General features: G+C 36.6%; 1 protein-coding gene across 1 annotated transcript in view; it reads left to right on the forward strand.

Moving 5' to 3' along the window:
- Nucleotides 1-20,932, forward strand: part of GRB14 (growth factor receptor bound protein 14) — a 134,761-nt gene that overhangs the window by 2,684 nt on the left and 111,145 nt on the right. The gene's annotated exons all lie outside the window — the stretch shown is intronic.

Here is a 20,932-nt window from a genome sequence, read left to right on the forward strand (position 1 = left end):
CGTCTATTATTCTCTTTCTTATTTCTGCACTTTTATTACCTCTGATGGGTTCAACTATGTGTGTTTACATTTTTAGGAATGGAGGAAATACCTTAGAAAGCAGGTGAATCTTTGATCATATACAGCAATAATAGAAACAGCAGGAAATATGTTTGACGGAAGCCCTGTGTATATACTTTTTGGGGGAGGGGTTTGAAGTCACTTGGTAATCATGCTTTTGGGTAAGAATGCGAGAAAATGGGAGTAAATTTTTCTAGAAGCAGAACTATGTTCTGAATTGCAATTTTAAAAGGAGAAATAAGCCCTTAAGTGGGTGACTGTTGGGGAGATAGACAAAGAGGAGACTCTCTTGAGAGCTTTATTATCACGGTGAGGTTTAAAGTTAGATCCCAAGGAAGAAACAACCCTAGCAAAATGACCAAGCTCTTTGAGAGTTAACTTTTCAGTTTGGATAAAAGATGGAAATAAGAATGATAGATCTGACTGTGTGTCATGGTAGTAGAAAATAAAAAAAGATTCTGGATTGAGAGTAAGAAAAGGAAATGTGTAATGATGGCATAATGGTCTTCTGGAAGAATTTAATAGGTAGTTCCTAAATTACTAAGGATCTTTTATGTTTCTTATACCATCCTAGGCAATAAGGTCCCTAGCTAAGCAATAATACCATGCAAGATATTGATAAAAGATAGGGCTTTGATTTGGGGTTGTGATACGGGGTAGAGCCTGAACCAGAAGGGAAGTAAAGGGGAAGAGATCTGGGCTGACTCACTTTAATGCTATGAATGGACACTTGCAGAATGCCTGTGTCTAAGAGATTTGTTGGTGATGCCAGGTTTGGTTTGAATAGAAAGTGGGAAGCAGTAGTGGTATGCTTATGTTAGTACAGGGGATGAAAGAGAAACAGTGGGGAAAGTGCCAGAGTCAAGGCAGAATGTGCCCTAAGTGTGGATAGTCATCAGACTAGGGTAGACATCTTAGAGACTGATGACATTTCTTCTGATCAGGTTTAAATTGGAAAATGGGGGGAAAATAGCAAACTAGAAATGGGGAAAAGGTGATGTTTTTATTGACCCCTGTAGGTTTCCTGCTCTGGCTTTGTATCCTGTGTCCACAATGACCTTCTCAGAGAGCACCCACACAACACAGATGTGCTGTTTCCTGAGCAGAGAGTCCCAGCCTGATTTTCAAAGATCAATTCCAGAAGCCTGTCCCCGCCTTTGAAGGGCCCTTCTTGCCAATCTTTGCCTTGAACCAAGGGTTGAGAGCTCTATGATGACAAGGGTACCCCAAAGTTGAGGAAGAGGGAGGCTGCTTTTTACTTTCTTTCATGTTTCCTTTTCCCCTCACCTAGACTTTGCATTGAGAACTGATCCTTCTGGTTTCTTTGTACATGCTCAGTTCTTTGAAATGAGGAAGGTTTTGAGAATAGATGACTATGTGAGTCCCCAACTCAGTACCTTTGTGACATACATTACCCTTTTACAAGATGGTGTTGTTGGCCCAGTTTATCTGTAACATTCAGTTGAGATGATGTAAGTGACTATATGTGAAAGGTTCTACTGCATATTATTTATGGTTGAAATGTTATAGGAGATGTCTCTTTTCTTTATATTTTCTCTCATTTGTCCTGTTTAACCATTCCAGTCATTTTAGCGATTCTTTTCTCCCCATAGAAAACAATTGTACTTGTTATTTACAAATCAATGACCAGAAAATTTGAGAGAATCAAACTAAAAATGTTAAATTTAATCTGGCCTTTCAAAACCTCAGTCAAAAATCATCTTACAAGCCATAAATTTTGTTTATTATTTGAGCTGCCTACATAACACATGAGTGGTAAAGTGCATTGAAGCCAGAAAAAAAGTGAAAATGCTTTATCACTTTTTGCAAATAAAATGTCCCAAAGTATACAATACTGTAGGCTTTCAGTACCGTTATTTTTTAATGAAAGCTGGAATAAGAGAGAATCCATATTATTTATTCCCTTTTTCTCTTTTTACAGTACTGGTCATATTTCCTAGGCATATTTATTTGTGTTTACCAATAAAGCAGATTTAAAGTATACCTTCCCTTACATACATGATCCAGAAAAGTCACTTATATTAAAAGTGACTTCTATTATGAACTTAATCTCTTTTTTCCTAATTTCTGATTGAAATTTATCAGGAAATCATCTATTAGTAATGAACCATAAACACCTATTGTTTGAAGGAAAGCAAAGAATTAGAAATCTTTATTTAGCTCTTCCAGCAGAATCAATTCTTGTCTTGTTTGTTGACCCCTAGGTAATCTTTGTGCTTGAACATAGCCTGTGTAGTAACTCTGGTTAATTGCTTCCCAGGACTATGTTGGACAACTAAGTAAGAATAAAGCTTCTGAAGGCTTTAGAGATTTAAAAAATACTATGAAGAAATGTTTGAGTTGGGTGAGATTTTTCAGATCCTCTATTTCAATGTTCTTCTTTCAGAGATGTGTAAATTGAGTTTCAGGAATGCTATGTGGCACAGCCAGCACCCGACATCTGGATTTCTTGAGGCTTTGACAGTCCCTTTTAAGGAAGATACAATTTCTAAAGAAAGCAAGAACTGTAAATAAGAGTAATACAATGATACATACATAACAGTGTTGTTAGTTACAACTCTCCTCATAACACAAGAACGGGAGAGAAAAATGCCATTAGTTAATATTCATCTAAGGACTTGAAATTCCTTTTTTTATTTCTTCCTGAAATGTAACTACGTTTTTTATTTCCAGCTTTCTTCTCCGTCTTCTCCCTAAAATTGGTCTGAGAAATCTATCAAATGTTTGATTTTATTATCAAATAAGATGTATTAGTATTATGAATAACCAGCTTTTGTGTGTAGTTTACGGTCCACAGGATATTATTTCACGGGAACACAAGGAAGTAAGTATATCACCTGCATTTCAGGATTACAAAAAGAATGTGCAAAAACCAGAAGGGATTTGCCCGTGCTTCCATAGTTTACATAAAAGGAGATCAAAAAGAATACTACGTCTCAATGTGTTCTGTCCCTCACCACACTGTTTCTATTCTCTATTAAATTAAGCATTTTTTTGTATATCCAGAAAAATAAAAATTTCTCTCAAATAATCAAAAAAAAAGGTAGTTTTCCATATGCTCTGGCTTTGATTTCTTTTTTCTCTAGCATGTCACGGACTTTCAAAGGATAAGTAGATTTCTGTCCCCAAATTAAAGGATCTCTTATATCGTTCCTTTGTGATGTCAGTAATTATTCCAATTGGGAAATGCTGAACTTGTATGTGTGGTCCTATAGGAATCTTACGTGGTTGCTACATTAACTGAAATTTCATGTACTTATTTTTCTAGTATACATAGAAGTAAAAGAAGAGAAACACTATGTACGTATTTTATTTTTTCCAGACTCCGCAGTTATGAAGATTTTGCCTCATTTGCTCCATCTATTTATTTTTTTAATACTTTCCTTGCTAAAGTATTTTGATGTAAATCCTGGACAGCCCATCATTGCATCTCTACATAGTTTTGTATTCATCTCTAAAAAATGAATTTTCTTTTATAACCCAAATGCTATTATTTCCTAACAGAAATAACAATAATTCCTTGGCATCATCTAAAACCATTCATAATTGAATTTTCTCAGTTGGAATGGCTTATGAAATTCTCAAGTTACAAACTGCTTAGCTTTCAAAAGTCTGAAAATTAGCTCTTTGGAAGTTTCAATTCATTTTTTGATGGAAACAACATCATAAATTGTGTTTAGGCCCTCTGAGCTATTTTACAAAATCCTATTTAATGTGAAACAAAACATATATGCAGAAAGAATAATAGAGACAATACTCTCTCCTATTAGGGTTTCAAACAAATCTATCTTTCCAAAGGCAATTTGCTACTTTTGAATGCTGGCACTTGATGAATATAATGTTTTTGGAGAAGAATTTGAAAGTGTACAGATCTTTGTAGCAGTATTGAAGAAGTCTTTACAGCTGTGCTTCTCAAAGTGTGATCATTAAACCACCTTCCTCAGAACCAGCAGGGATACTTATTAAAAATATGGATACTTGGATCTCTTACAAAACCCACTGAATAGGAACGTTCTGGGGAAGGTTATAGGAATTTGATTTTTTATATGTTTTTCTCTTTGACATGTATACAAAATCAGTGTACTCTTATTCTCTGCCACTTTCAAAGTGGGGCAATTAGACCTTTCAAAACTGAGGACAATTCTGTTTTGTTGACAAAGGTGAGAATGTTACAAATGGCCTTTAGTTGGTATTTTAGCCAGGTATTGATTGTTCAGACAAAACAGAACCCCAAATGAACCAGCCTGAAAAGTTATGTTGCAGTGCCTGAAGGCCAAAAGGTCACTGGTCTCATGGGAGGCTGGAATTGGGAACAAGAAAGTCAGCAAAAATCAAGGCAATCACTTTATCTATTCTCACTCTTTTGTTTTCCCACAAACGTACCGCATAGTCTCTGCTTTTTCTTGCAAATTCATGTCATTTTTGACATGTCTTTGCAGTCTTGCTTGCCCTGATTTCGTGTAGCACCTGCGGCCCCAAGTGGCTGCTCCCAAGTTTTCCTCCAACTGTTGGTTCAGTACTTGGTAACTGACTGGAAACTGCATCTGGGGAGGTATGTCAGTCCAGTGTGTCCAGCTCCTATTCAGTTAGATGTGGCCAAGGGGACAGTGGGTCCTGGACCACTGTTCACTCCGCAAGGCTATGGTAATGTGAGAAGGAGGTACAGGCTTAGTAGGTATGGCATATGGAGGCAGGAAAGAAACAATGAACAGCTAGTATCCTAGGGGAAAAAAGATCTCAAAACAGGACACAAACATTCATTCTAATCATATTTATATGATATACGATGATCCACCAATTGGTTTGTTTGACTTCATGTACCCAGTTCAGACTGTCCAGTTCCTTTGTCTCAGTTCACTTAATGTACATGAAGCATATTTATTGGACAGTAGTTTTAGTTGATATCATCCTTCAGGGCTTCTCAGCTTCCTTGGCCATTGTCCTGAGCTTTTGTCTTACTGAGGTTCCTTAACCTCTGATGACAGGAGCTACCAACTCAGGATCCTTCCCATCTTACTCTAGTTACCTTCATTGTAGGAGAAGATGGCTTTCTTTTCCTATTTTAAAACGTAAATCCCCTGGCAGATCTTCTGTTTGCCAAGGTTTTTTTTTTCCAGTTTGAAGGTTGCCTCTAATTTTTGGTTAATTTGCAGGGTACATTTGCAGTCCAAAGTTTATCTATAATATGAGTTTTCTTTTTAACTATATTGAAATCCCAGCTTCTGATTTGTTTTTTCCTAGGGGCATATAATATGTTCTGTCAAGAGAAAGAAAATTGGAGTCATCCATGGTTCAATATAACTGGATTGTAATTAATATAAAAAAGATTTCTGCAGTCTTATGGATATTGCTTTGAAAAAAATGTCAGCTTATGTCAAATAGTAATAAACACTATTGTATAAGTATATACTTATGTGTACTTCAGTGGTGATAAGCAGACCTGATAATTGGCCTTTTGGCATTCCAGATAAAGGTCAGCTCAAGGGAGACCCCAGGAAGTGGCCACAAATCTTTGCCAAGGTAAGGGGGTAGAAAGAAAGGGTTCAGGATTAATTTAGAAGAGAAATGGCAGGACTTACATAGGGAGAGAGCATCCTTTACTTCCTGTTCTTTTCTTTGCTCATTTAATATTTTTCAAAGCCACAAGAAAAACAACACAAATAGGAGATTTAATATTGTTAACCAGTTTGCTAATGCTTGTATTCCAAAAGATATTTAATAAATTGGCCTTTTATTCATAGACATTTTTCCATAGATGTAATGTTACATGCAGTGGTTAGGTTGTCAGGCCAAAGTTTTAAAACCCATCGTGGCTCCAAAATATAGTACTCTTACAACATTGCATGCACTCTTTTTAATATTGCTTCTATGGAAAGATGTGAGTCAATAGGATGTGATTTAAAGATATTGGAACAGGAATCAGCAAACCTACTTTTTAATACAGTCTTACCGCAGATGAGGGGTGTTGTATCAGCCCATTGCTCACCCTTTCTGTGTCTGAAAACTCTACAGTTTTATTGTATTCCTAGAGCAAGTGATTCTGATGGCTGTAGAAGCAGTAATGACTCCTGTGCAGCCGATATAAGAGTCATGGAAAGCAGGGTTTCTTTTGTTCCACTAGCCCTAGAAGCTCCCTCTCAGCCTCTGTTCAGGTATTCCCTATAGTGACCATACTTTTTTTGATAAAGAACATGTTTGGGGTGACATAGGACAGATGGCACAGGAGTCCCATTCATAGAAATAACTGGTGCAGAAGGGTCTGGTTAAACTAGAAATTGTGTATCAAAGTCAAAGTTGAAATATTAGAAGTAGAATCAGAAAAGGAATCACATCTGGTAGGAGCCAGCTTCAGGGGTGAAGTTAAAGTACGGGACCAACTGTCTAAACTTAGAAATAAGGATGTGAGATAAGATGTGACCACTTGAGACCGGCATAGGTCCAATACACATTTGGCTCTGCTTGGCTTAATACGTATTATTATTATTTTTTTTTCCGAGACGGAGTTTCGCTCTTGTTACCCAGGCTGGAGTGCAATGGTGCGATCTCGGCTCACCGCAACCTCCGCCTCCTGGGTTCAGGCAATTCTCCTGCCTCAGCCTCCTGAGTAGCTGGGATTACAGGCACGTGCCACCATGCCCAGCTAATGTTTTGTATTTTTAGTAGAGACGGGGTTTCACCGTGTTGACCAGGATGGTCTCGATCTCTCAACCTCGTGATCCACCCGCCTCGGCCTCCCAAAGTGCTGGGATTACAGGCTTGAGCCACCGCGCCCGGCCAGGCTTAATAGATATGAGGTGGGCCAGATGTGGTGGTTCACGCCCATAATCTCAGCCCTTTGGGAGGCCAAGGCGGGTGGATTGCCTGAGGTCAGGAGTTTGAGACCAGTCTGGCCAATGTGGGGAAACCCTGTCTCTATTAAAAATACAGAAAAATTAGCAGGACATGTTGGTGTGTGCCTGTAATCCCAGCTACTTGGGAGGCTGAGGCAGGGGATTTGCTTGAACCTGGGAAGCGGAGGTTGTAGTGAGCTGAGATTGCATCGCTAAACTCCAGCCTGGGCGATACAGTGAGACTCCGTCTAAAAAAAAAAAAAAAGTATGGGGTTGTCATAACCTCTGAATTCTCTAAATTTATCTTGCTCCACCCTCAAATCATCTATTTGATTACTTACTTAAGCCAAAATTCAAGGAGTCTACTTTCTCTCTTAAGTACTGCTACATCTTTCATCAAGGTAGGCTTGAATATATAAACTTCTCACTATCTCTGCTGCTACCATCCTAATTTAAGCCATTGTCTTCTCACCTACAGGAGCCCCATAAATGGCCTTTTTTCTTCTTTGTTAGCTTCTCTTGGTTCATTCAATATATACTTGTTACAGGGAACTTTCAGAAATCTAAACCATAGCATGTCATTTCCTGGTTTAAAAAATATTGATACCTTAGAATAAAATCCACATTTCTTTCTTTGACTGGTAGGAATCTACATGGTTTGGTCCCTGGCTACCTCTGAAACCTAATCTACATTCTACCCTTTGTTCATTAGACTCCAGCCACAGTTCTGTCTATTTGTGAACTTAGCAAACTTTTTTTCTATCTCAAAGCCTTTACCTTGGCTGTTTTCTGTGTCTGGAACCTCCTTCCCTGGCTCTTGACATAGCTGATTTCTCTTTATTCTCTAGATTTCGGTATTAGATCTTCTCATCAAGGTTTTTTTTTTTTTTTTTTTTTTTTTTTGAGTAGCCTAAAAGTTGCCTGTATTTTAAAAAAATTCTTTTTAAATTTTCCATCATATTTCTCAGTTTGTTTCCTTGGCTGTACTTACCATAATCTGAATGGTCCAATTATCTATTTGGTTTAGTTGTTTTATTCTTTTTCTCTCCATGTGAATTATCTTGACTTTATTGTTTTTGAGTTCTTTCCTGGAAAAAAATGAATGAGTAAATGGATTAATGAAGAGACATAGTTAAAACTAATATTATCAAATTATATTTTGACATATTTATTCTAATGATGACTAATCATCTTCATTAAATTAGAAAAAAATAAATTTGATTAATAGATTCTGTTTACAAAAATAAAATTGTATTTTTATTTGTTAAATTTTTTCTTGATAATTATTTCTCTATAGTACAAAAGTAAAATTATATTATAGATCCTGAACTAATTGGATTTTAACAGCACATACCTTTTGCTTTCATTTAACACCTATGAAAATTTGATTATGTGTAATGAAATTAATCGAAATATTTCTGATTGAATACATTATTATTATTATTATTATTTTTTTTTTTTTGAGATGGAGTTTCACTCGTTACCCAGGCTGGAGTGCAATGGCGCCAATCTCGGCTCACCGCAACCTCCGCCTCCTGGGTTCAGGCAATTCTCCTGCCTCAGTCTTCTGAGTAGCTGGGATTACAGGCACGCGCCACCATGCCCAGCTAATTTTTTGTATTTTAGTAGAGACGGGGTTTCACTATGTTGACCAGGATGGTCTCGATCTCTTGACCTCGTGATCCACCCGCCTTGGCCTCCCAAAGTGCTGGGATTACAGCTTGAGCCACCGTGCCCGGACCTATGTAGCTCAGTGAACTGCTATATTTTCTTTCAGTTTACTGTGTGTTCATAAGATCTACAGCTTTAGAAAAGATTAAGTGGAAATATCACTTAGGTTTATAGTATAAGTCTCTCAGAGAAAGAGTTATAGGCTAGCAAATGTTTTCATTATTAAGAATTAATGTCAGTGGTGAATTATTTAGGTCAGTGTTCATCACATGGAAATGGGGAGACATATATACCCTTTGAAAATATATGAAGACTTTTCAAGGGCTGTACAAACATAGGTTTAAGAGAATCAGTTTTCACTTCCTGAGAACCCACCTGTGCTCCCAGTAACCACCTCAGGGTGCATTACCCTGGGGCATGTAAACCTCCAGGGCATCACACACAGGGAAAGCTTCCTTTAATGATTAATGAAAGCACCACAAATCAGGAGTTCCTTTTTAATGTCTTAAGCCTCTTTCCGTTAAGAGAAATGGTAGAAATGAGGATTTTTGACCGATGTTGAAATATTCTGAATTCAGATATATGATGGTGTGAAGGGAATAATCACAATTTTCATTTATCAATTTTCAATTTTTGACTTCAGTTCTTCCATGTCCTGACTGTAGTCAAAGAATGTATAATAACCCTTGAGGGAGAACTTCTTAAGAGCAAAGCAAGGAGCCCATCAGTGAGAAATATTGAATGCTGAAATAGCCTTTTGTTATGTATTTAAATGTATTCTCTGCTACTCTCAATACGTATTGATAGGATGCATCAGTAGGTGAAAGAACATGCAGCTACAAACACCTGATATAATATAGGTTAGTGCTGCCAGTGAGGTTATTTCTGAAGTCGACTGGGAGCACAGTTTGCCTACAGGAAGTTTGCTGGGGAGAGCTCCTTGGACACAATACTTGTAGGAACAGGGAAAAGTTGGGCTGCAGCACAGCCACAGCAAAGGTCCAGCTGATCCCGTAGGAGAGCTCTGGAGCTGGATTGGCCCTACGGAATTGTTCAGAATTAGGGCACAGGTGCTGGGCTGCCTGGGAAATGCCAGACCTTGGGCATGCGGCTCTCTTTAGCATAGTGCAATGGCAGGCAGGGAGGCCTTAGCCACAGGTCTCAGTGGCTGATACTCTAAGGGTTGGGAGAATGAGTACTTCAGTCTTGAAGGGGGTGGGTTTAGATGGTGCACCACAGTATCTGCCATAGTTAGTAACTGATTTTTTTAAATGTTTGCAGAAATCTTTTTGGAGACTACCAAACTTTTCAAGATAAATTGGTTAAAACTAGAGAATAACACATGTACATGATTTCTTTCAAATTTTGTGTGTGTTTTTCAATATTGTACTTAAATCTCTTTTAGCAAATCGTATGATAAACTCTTTATTCCAATTTCTGTCAATTCATATCCCATTTTATTATAAAATATTTAAATATTTTCTAATTCCTAAAAAATGGTATGTTAGCTACTGGACTATCTTTTAAAAGTGTCATGTGCATTCCTGAAAAACATAAGAAATTTTTATCATGGTGACTACTACATTTAATGTAACTATTTATAATTTTATACTTGATTTTTATTTAGTTATATCCAAAAGCTGAAACCTAGTGGTGAAAATGTACAGTAACACAATTGCCAAAGGAATCCTATGTACTTCTTAGCACTTCATCATACTCCCCAGAACTCTTAGTTCTGTATTAATTTAACTTTTTTCTTTTCTTTTTTTTCCCCTGTGTGTCCAAGGCATGAACTAAGAATTGGAAAGCTGAGATATATAAGGGGTTGCTTTGCTTTGTTCCTAGCTGATATGACATAGGCACCATCAGTATATTACATACTTTAATTTTGACCCGCTTTTAGCTATTTCTAAGATATAATTCATAATTTGTTTTTTAGTGTTTATAAAGTATTTTTCTCAAAATGTAACTAATTTGTGTGTGTTTGTTTGCTTTTGGGATGGAGTCTCACTCTGTTGCCTAGGCTAGAGTGCAGTGCCGTGATCTCAGCTCACTGCAACCTCCACCTCTTGGGTTCAAGCAATTCTCCTTCCTCAGCCCCCCAAGTAGCTGGGGTTATGTGTACCCAACACCACGCCCAGCTAATCTTTGCATTTTTAGTAGAGATGGGGTTTTACCGTGTTGGCCAAGCTGGTCTTAAACTCCTGACGTCAGGTGATCTGTCCACCTTGGCCTCCCAAAGTGCTGGGATTACAGGTGTGAACCACTGTGCCTGGCCAAAATGTAACTAATTTGAATTGAAAAGTAAAGTTGGACTTTATCTGACAAAGTATAAGTCTAATTTGCCAATTGCTTTGAGAGTGAGGATTAACTTTTCCAATTATATGGCTGATACTTTCTTGGGTAAACTAAATCTGAAACTTTAAACTTTTGATGAAATCTATGTACAACACATTATAAAACAAAAGCATCTTAGGGAAAAAAATTTTAAAGAAGTCATGCAGAAACCTTGTATTTTGGTTTGTCGAATGTATGATAAAAACACATTATCCCCAAATTTTCTGAGTGTATTAGTTTGAACAAAGTACATTTAAGTTGAAGAGCAAAATATCATTAATGGCTAATGGTAAGTCTTTGTTGATGGTAAAACTTTGTTGAAACTCTCCAGAAATTGATAAAATTAATGGATCTGATTGGATGACAAATCTTTATCAAGTCAGATGGTTTCTAATTTGTCATTTTCAGTTGTATCATATGAGGTCCTTAACTGATTTACTGGTTAATAGATCATTAAAGATTATTGTAGCTCTGATGGAGTTCAAAGATTCACTTTGCCTTCCACCACCTCTGTGCTCCCTCTTCTCCCTCACTCAGCTTAATTTTCCTAACTAGCATTTATCATCTGACATGTGTTATGTTCACATATACATGCATTTATCTACTGCCTTTTCCTAGTAGAACATAAGCTCTGTGAAGACAAGAACTATTTTTTAATTGAGTGAGTTTTATTTATTCAACCTCTAGCTTGTAGAATAATGTCTAGCACTTCTCAAGCCCTCAGTTAATTTTTGTTGGATTAAAAAAGCAAATAAATGGAGAAACAAATGGATAAAGAGCAAAGAAGTCATTGTTATTAAGGGGTAGAATATTTGGAAACGTACTGACATTTTAATATAAATGATATCGAATGTGTAAAGAAACTTTGAAAAGTGAAATTTGGTTTATTTTCCAGGAAGAGTCTGATATTGTTAGATGTTAAAAGAGAGCCTGGTCAGGATAAATAAACGTTTGAGTATTGATTTACCACCATAAGCACATTCTAAATTTGGATTACCCTTGGTGAGAATGGGTTCTGTTCTTTGTCTCTTTGGTTCCCTTGTAAGCATTTTCAGTCTTAGCAGCACATGTATGCCAGTTAAAAAGCATGCATACTTTATGGGGCTGAGTCCAGTAAAAGCTTTTCAATCAACCCGCATTCACAGTGGAAGATTACTTTCATTCTTGGGAAGGGTGACATATGCGTGTGAAACACAGTATTCTGATGAAAGGGCTACTTTGGTATTATTTAACTGTGTATTGGCAAGACTCTAGCCAGTATCTAGTTTCTCTTTAGAGCTATTTTGCATTATATTACAGTACTCTTACTGTGCTGTGCCAAGGAAATTAAGATCAGCTGGAACACTCTGTAGGTCATTGGCTTGGAATCTCAGGGCACTGGGAACTTGATGTTTTGTTTTAATGACCTCATTTAGGCAAAACCTGCCTTTGTCCCAGAAGCATAAGGGGCCCTTTACAAAACCATGCCTGCACCTTGGGAAACATATGGGAGAGGTTCAGAGAAAAATAGCTATTTAAAGGTATTGAGTCAACCTCCATGTATAGAGTACGTAATAAATTAATTGACTCTTTAGTCAAGAAAGATAAAGAGGAGTCCTAATTAAAGTCTGTTCAACACAGACTTAGCCACCAACTTCCATTATATCTGAAACATACTTTTAAAGTTGAAGGATGTAATTTTAAGAAAAATGGAAAGAACAAATGATTACAAGTCACAGGGGTTTATGGGTATTGTGTTGCGGCAAGCAATTTCTAAAAGGGATTTTTAGGGGCAATCACTCTTGTGGAATGATGAATCTCCTCCGTATTTCTCAAAGTAGGAGTATATATGCATATGGGATGTGTGGGGATTGTGGGAGGGCCATATGGGAAGTTGCGTGATAAACAAGGAACACCTTTTTGGAACATTAATTTTAATTGACAATATGGGAAAAAACATTCTTATATTAAAATAAACACTCCTGAGTAGAATACATAATGTGCATGAATTTTTAAGAACAAATTATGTACCTTAGACTGTCTTACCCTGAGATGGCAAAGGCTGTGCATTTACTTTCTTCTGCATGTTGGGTATTTCTGGTGGAAACATTTGAGAAGTGCTAGTGTAGTTTTCAGTTCTGTACGAAGTGGCTCCTTGTGACTCTCATGAGGCCTGGTTATCTCTTTTCTCTAGCCACAGTACTTTCTAGAGCTTCTCTGAATTTACTGGTTATCTTTATCACTACAATTAAAGATACTAGGTTTTATACGTTTGAACAGTTTTTCTACTCTACTGTCCTGCAGCATAGCAGGGAATAGCTCTCAGCTAACGTCTCTGAAGACCACCTTATTCCCAAAGAGCTACTTTTGAGTCTTTATGTTGGTGTCTCAGCAGTTTTAGATATTTTGACTACTTTTTCTTTCTTGAAATACTTTCTTGACTTCTGACTTTTAAAGTTTCTGTTGTAGGATTTGAGTGTTGGTATTCCTTAGGGTTTTGTCCTAGAACTTCTTGTTTTCATCTGGTTTTCATTTTACTGCCAGGATGATCTCATCTACTTCCACGGCCTCAATTGCAGTGTGCACATAAGCCCAGGCTAGCTCTGTATACTGGGCTGCCTGCTGGATATCTTCATTTGTACAGCCCACAGACCTCTCAAACTCAGCAGATTACACAGCAAATGAATACTCTTCCTCTTAAACTTGCTCCTTCTCCCATGTTTTCCTTCCCTGGAAATAGAATATACTCTACGCATTCTAGAAAGTCAGATCTCTTAGTTCATCTTTGGCTCCTCTTTATTTCTCTCTCCTCATCCAGTCAGGTAACAAGTCCTGTTAAAGAACAACTCTTGGATTTAACCACTTTTCACATATTCCCTGCTATTGCAACACTTCAGGTCAAATCATCTCCTACATAATTACTTTGAGACTCTCCTCATTGATTCTCCATTTTTAGTAGTTTTCTACTCCTAGAGGTGTTGTATGCTTGCCTATTTTGATTAAGGAAGTAAAATTCATTAAACATAAAATTAGCTATTTCCAAATCTACAATTTGCTGGCATTTACAATTTACTTGGCATTTACAATTTACTGACATAAGTATATCCACAATGTCGTATGATGCATACAACATATGGTGCATACCACCATCTCCTTTGTCCAGTTTCAAAACATTTTCATTGTTCCCAAAGAAAACTCTAAACCCATTAAATGGATATTACCCATTCTCTCCTCCCTCTTGGCTCCTCACAATCAGGAATCTGCATTCTGCTTTTATGGATTTACCTTTTCCAGATATTTCGTAAAAAGTGGAATTATACAGTATGTGACCTTTTGTATCTAGTTTCTTTCACTCAGCCTGTTTTGGAAGTTCATCCATGTTGTTGTATATAGTAGTAGGGTTCTTACCATGAAATAATTCCAAACAGAGTACTCACGTTATTTTTTTGAAAGAAGAGATTGTTCATACATGATTTCTTTCTTTTTGTGCCTTTGTTCTCAATCCCATTTTATTCTCCTTTTTTCTGCTTTGAGGGAACCACTGTTCTGAGGTTAGTGAGTATCATTTCTTCCCATGTTTTTATGCCTTTACAACATATAATACTCTAATATGTCCTAATGATTTATTTAAAAATATATTGTATGTGTATCTCGGCAACTTATCATTTGACATTTTGATTAATCCATATGAATAAATATAAATCACTTATTTTAATTTTATATTATTATATACATACACCATAATTTCTTGTTTACCCATTGAAGAAAACTGATAACTTCTTAATTTCTGTCATCACAAACCACATTATAATATAGATTCTTGTGCCTGTGTACATGGATTCCTTTACCGTATGTATTTTTTTTAAGATTTTCAAATAAAGAAATGTTTAATCATTTGATGCGGATACAGTTTTTTTTTTTAATTTAAAATGCGACAAATCCTTTTAAGGTTTCCTTTTAAGCCACATGCCTATATTATCTATTTAAAGAATATTTTTTTAAAATAAAAAGAATAATTTAAGAACCGTACACATAGGGACAAGCCATAAGCTGCACCAACTGGATCCTAGAACCTCTTTCCCCGAGGGCAGCCCATTCCTGGTTCTTACTGTATGTATTTAGAAGTAGAATTGCTTGGCTGTAGACAGGTGCATGTACAGTTTTACTAGGTATCGCCAAATTGCTCTCCAAAGTGGTTGTGCCCACCAGCACTATATGCGTCTCCATTTCTACACTTTCTCATCAACAGCTGGTATTTTCAGAATTTAAAGTGTTTGCCAATGTGGTGAGTGTGATGAAATTTAATTGCTGTGTTCATTTGCATTACCTTGATTATTGTAAGGTTGAGAATCTTTTTGTTTGCTTCTGGTCATTCTTATTTCTTCTTGGTGAATTACCTGTACTATTCTATTGTATTGTTTGTGTTTCTAAAAATGACTTATAAGAGTTCTTTATGTGATATTGATAGTGAACTTTTTGCAATTGTCAACATTGCAATTATCTTTTCTCAGTAATTGTGACTTGCCTTAACTTTGTTTATAGTGTTATGATACAGAATATTTTTGTTTTAATTTAGTGAGATCTAGTTTGTACTTTTGTGTGTCTTATTTAAGAATTTTTTTCCCTCTCTGTCATGAATTTTTCTTCATCTAGTCATTTTTATTTTTATTTATTTAATTATTTATTTTTGTGAAGTGGTATCTCACTCTGTTGCCCAGGCTGGAGTGCAGTGGCTCAATCTTGGCTCACTGCAACCTCTGCCTCCAGGTTCAAACAATTCTCCTGTCTCAGCCTCCTGAGTAGCTGGGATTACAGGTGCCTGCCATCACACCTAACTAATTTCTGTATTTTTAGCAGAGATGGGTTTTACTATGTTGGCCAGGCTGGTCTCGAACTCCTGACCTCAGGTGATCCTGCTGCCTCAGCCTCACAAAGTGCTGAGATTACTGGCGTGAACGTCTGTACCCAGCCTCTTGTAGTCATTTTTATATTTTAGTTTTTCACACTTGGGTTTTTGACACAGCACAGTTTATTTTTTATGATAGTAATTTATTTTTTTAAATGAACATCCATTTAGACTAGCACCATTTATTAAAGTAATCATGTCTTCTTTTTCCAAAGCTTTTTAACATTTTTTGATCGTGTATTAAGTTCCCCTTTCCGTAGGTGGAAACAATAATGTTAAAGGGCTAATCAAATTATGTTACTCCTAAAACCATTCCATGGATCTCCTCTCACTCTTCAGATACTGATTTTAATGGGACCCTTGAGGAACTATACAGCTGGACCACCCCTCTAATCATACCTCTAACCCTTCCCTCCTTATCCTCTGTGCTTTGACTACAGTTAACTGCTTTTAGTTTTGTACAATGTCTTTCTTTTTCTTATCTGACCCAATGAGACTCTGGTCTTTACATAAGATAGATGTTCCATCTTCCTGCATATCTCTTTTCCTTAATCTTTAAATAGCTAGCTTCAAATAATGTATCTTTGAAGACTCAGCTGCGAGAGGCGTCTCTTCTCGTGCCAGGTATGCGTTAGCTGCCCTGCTTAGGGATAATCTACCAGGTCAATTACATTGCATTACCAGTGTTCCACAATCCAGAAATCCCTGGGGGCAATAGGAATGAGTCGGCCTGGATTCTGGATTCTAGTCTTGTTGCTGGCATATATTGTCTTCTGTATATACTTGCTGAATGAACAGAAGTTTCAGATAACTCTCACTGAGAGTAGGATGCGTTTTTAAAATCCTTGGTAGATGATCATCCATATAATCTCCTCTTGAGCATTTTCAATGACAATGAGCTCATTAGCTTATAATCAATAAAATCCCTTTATAATGCTTTCTTATAAACTACTTTGTCTACAATTGTTAACATTTGTAAACAAGTTTGTCTACAATTGTTAGGAAAAAATAATTGCACATTTTTTTTGCAGGATATTGCCTTCATCCCTATGTAAATCTGAATTTCGAACTATTATTTCAGCATGCCAAGATATTGCTGAATTTTATTAATTGCAATAATCATCACAGCATTTCCTTATATGTTCATAAGTATAGATGATGTTGGTGTCTTCATTCAACAGTGAAAAGAAAGATTATATTACTTGATTAAAATTACAGGGATAGGAAGTGGCAGAGGCCAGGTACGAATTCAGACCTCCATATATATTATGCTATGTGCAGATTCCTAATCATCTGACCTGCCTGCCTGCCTTCCGTCCTTCCATCCTTCCTTCCTTCTTTCCTTCCTTCCTTCTTTCCTTCTTTCGTTTCCCTCCTTCCTTTCCCGTCTCCCTCCTTCCCTCCCTCCCTCCTTTCCTCCTTTCTTCCTTCCTTCTTTTTTAATTTTAAAATATATTTTGAAGATACACAAAGAGTGGTTTGTTTTAGAAGCAGACCAGGCCTGTACTATGGATAATATTGCAGAGTAGAATTCCAGAGGTGGGTGCTGCTGGTACGTTACTCTTACATGGTATAACCCGTGTGCCGGATGGAGCAGAAGTGGTTTTAGATTTATGTAAAGCTTCCTTTCACTCAACATTATCTTGGACTTGATTAGTTTATTTCTAGATATATAAAGTTATAGTAATTAAACAAAATTTAAATATAAAAATATTTTTGACTTCTTTTGGAAAAACAGTTCTTCAAAACTATTAAGTATGTATCCTGAATTGTAAAGGTCTGCAGCTGTAAAGCAGTGTGATTTCTTTTTTTTTTTTTTTTTTTTGCGTTTAAAAAATTCTTTTTTTTTTTTTTTATTGCATTTTAGGTTTTGGGGTACATGTGATGAACATGCAAGATTGTTGCATAGGTACACACATGGCAGTGTGCTTTGCTGCCTTCCGTCCCCTCACCTGTATCTGTCATTTCTCCCCATGCTATCTCTTCCCACCTCCCCACCCCCCGCCCCTCCCCCATTTCCCCCCAACATACCCCAGTGTGTAGTGCTCCCCTCCCTGTGTCCATGTGTTCTCATTGTTCAACACCCGCCTATGAGCGAGAATATACGGTGTTTGATTTTCTGCTCTTGTGTCAGTTTGCTGAGAATGATGGTTTCCAGGTTCATCCATGTCCCTATAAAGGACGTGAACTCATCGTTTTTGATGGCTGCATAATATTCCATGGTGTATATGTACCACATTTTCCCTATCCAGTCTATCATCGTTGGGCATTTTCCCTTTCACTGGTTTATAAGGGTGCATATATTGTATCTTTATATTAGTGATAACACAGTTTCTAAGATAATTTCAAATGTTGTTATTTTTATTCTTTTAACAGCTGAATGTAGTAATAGAATCCTTAGTTTTATCCTAGTTTTGCAGTTGAAAAAAAAATAGTGTCAAAGATCAAGGGTTAAATATACAGATTATGCCTGAGAGAGCCAGGACTTGAACTCAAATTTTCAGATTTCAGTCCCAGCCCTGTATACCTAACACAAAATTCATAGGTAGAATTCTGTTTAGAAACTACATACAAAATACCTTCTCTGTGCTTTCAGTATTGTAGACGTTTATATAGTGAAATATGGGTTGTGACAATAATAAAGAGTTGTCTTTTAAAACACACATGAAACCAACCTTACTATATTCTGTCTCCCCTACCTCCATCGTGTTTTTCTTATGATATCGGTATACTCCCTTTATGAAATATCAAAAATCCTTTTTATTATTGTTTTGGGAAATGTCAGAAATCATTGTTATTATTATTTTTAATTTGTAAGATTTTGAATGGCTTTCAGAAACTGCTAGGGAAATTGGATCATTCTAAGATCAGGATATATTCATACTGAAAGAGCTTAGCTGTACTGTGGAGTGTTAAAATTAATTTTCATTGACAGATCCTTGTCTTGGATTTAATTGAGATTTAAGTCAGTAAAAATCCTGCCCTGTGGCCTAGAGAACAATTGGACAAAGTAGATGAAGTGGAGAGGAAAGTATTTTCTCAACCTTTTTTTTCCATTGGAAAGAACCCAGGTCACTTGCAGAGACAGTAGAGATTTGGCAATGGACCAGTCCTGCTGTTATGTGGTCACTATTAGCAAGTCAAATGCTCATCATTATAATAAATGTGGGGCTATAAATATCAGTGCAGAGAATACTGGCTTTAAAATCATGGAATCAAAAATGGTGTAAGTATTTAGAGATTAAGTTAAATTCCGTTTAAAAAATAAATTAATAATCTGTTATTTTACCTGTCAATGTAATTATCCTTCAGTCTTAGAAAAGTTGTTTAGGATGGCAATTCTCAAACCCCAGTGGGCATATCACAGGCGTAGAGTATTTGATATAAGTGCAAATCCCTGGGTCTCATCCTTGGAGAGTCTATTTCCATAGGCTGAGAAATTAGAATCTTTAACAAGCACCTGCCAGGAGATTCTTATAATTTAGGTGCAGTTTGATTCTATACTACTTTTGAAGAAACCCTGACATAATCTGATTGAATCAGGGTTTGAAATAATGAATTTCTCCTACAGAAGGATTGGTCAATTGGCCATCAATTCAAGAGGAGCTATTATTCATACATCCATATGCTTGATACGTATATTTGAGGTTCTGTAATTTTTTAAAGGATAACCCTTGTCTACATCTGTTTGCTTCATCTGAAAGGCATTAGAATTTGCTTGAATTTTAAATTGCATTGGTTTTAAGAATAAAGTGTACTTATTGTTTAACAAAGAATCTGTGTGGCTAGGGAATTGTCCTTTCTCCAACTGCTAAAGTGGTTGCTGAAGTGGATCACACAGGGGGGCGCTGTTTAAATATGTTTTGTGTGTGGATAGTTCCAAATCTGTACAGCAGAGGGTGCATGCTTTAAATGATACAGGGAACCTGTAACCTGATTGTTTTAGCTTGAATTATTCTAGATTGCATTATTAATTTATTTAGGCTATTAAAGAAATATTTCTGACTGAAACTTATTTAAGGATCACGTGAAGTTTTTATAAGTTAATATTTTATACATGTATTCAAATCATTCTGATATCTTTGCGTTTTTGCGTTACATTATAAACAGTGCCTCTAGGTAGCATCTCTTCTAGGTTGAGTCTTTTCTTTTTTAGTTGTAAGAAGTAAGATTCTGATTTGCAGAATGGCTAGTTGGCTATAAATCTACAACTGACAGATATCTTCTACAGATTATTTGTTATATAATATTTCATAGTGTTTTGCCTGAGAATTGAAGATATATATCATTCACATCATATTATGCTATTTTTTCTCTTTCCTTCCAGACTCAGTGCATATGCAAACACTTAGTTTATAACTTGTTCTTTTTATGTAGCATTTTCCAATATATGCTTCTATCAATTAATACTCTATCAGTTATAGTAGAATAAATAAACTTGAGCTTGTTGAATCAGAAAAGGAATGTCTCCTTTGTCATTCTTGTTGTCAAACTGGGAAGTTTTCTGAAGGTAGAGACTGTTCCTTATTCTTTTTTATCTCTTCAGTTTCTGCTATGAAACATGGGATAGAGTAATGAGTATCACTGCTGGTGTCAATTCCTAGATACAGGCTATGATGGATTAAAGATGATTGTAAATTCTTTACTACATCTCCCATTGAGAGAGGAAATCTATGTCCTATCCTTTTGAAGGTCTCTGATTATTTGACCTACATGATAGTTAGGCAGTAATAGTGTGACCATTTCTGATCCAAGGCTTTGAGAGCCTGGCAGCTTCCCTTCCCTGTTTCTTCAAATACCCTCTGTAGAAACCCTAAGCTACTTCATCTGAGCCCTTTCTGACTATATTGAGGCACCGTGCTGGGGAAGCCATGTGTAGAGTCTCTGATAGTCTCAGCTGCTCCCATGTTTTCAGCCATCCCTGCCAAGTTGTTAGACATGACGGTGAAGCAATGTTGGATAGTCTAGACTAGCCCATCCTCCAGCTGCATGCCGTTTAGGGAAAGTAGCTTCACTGACACCATATCGAACAGAATAATTGCCTAGATAAGCTCTCCTCTCCTATTCCACAAAATGAGATGTAACATAAGGGTTGTTTCAAGACGCTGTGTTTTGGAGCAGTTTGTTA

Source organism: Saimiri boliviensis, chromosome 5, assembly GCF_048565385.1.
Source record: "Saimiri boliviensis isolate mSaiBol1 chromosome 5, mSaiBol1.pri, whole genome shotgun sequence".
NCBI lineage: Eukaryota > Metazoa > Chordata > Mammalia > Primates > Cebidae > Saimiri > Saimiri boliviensis.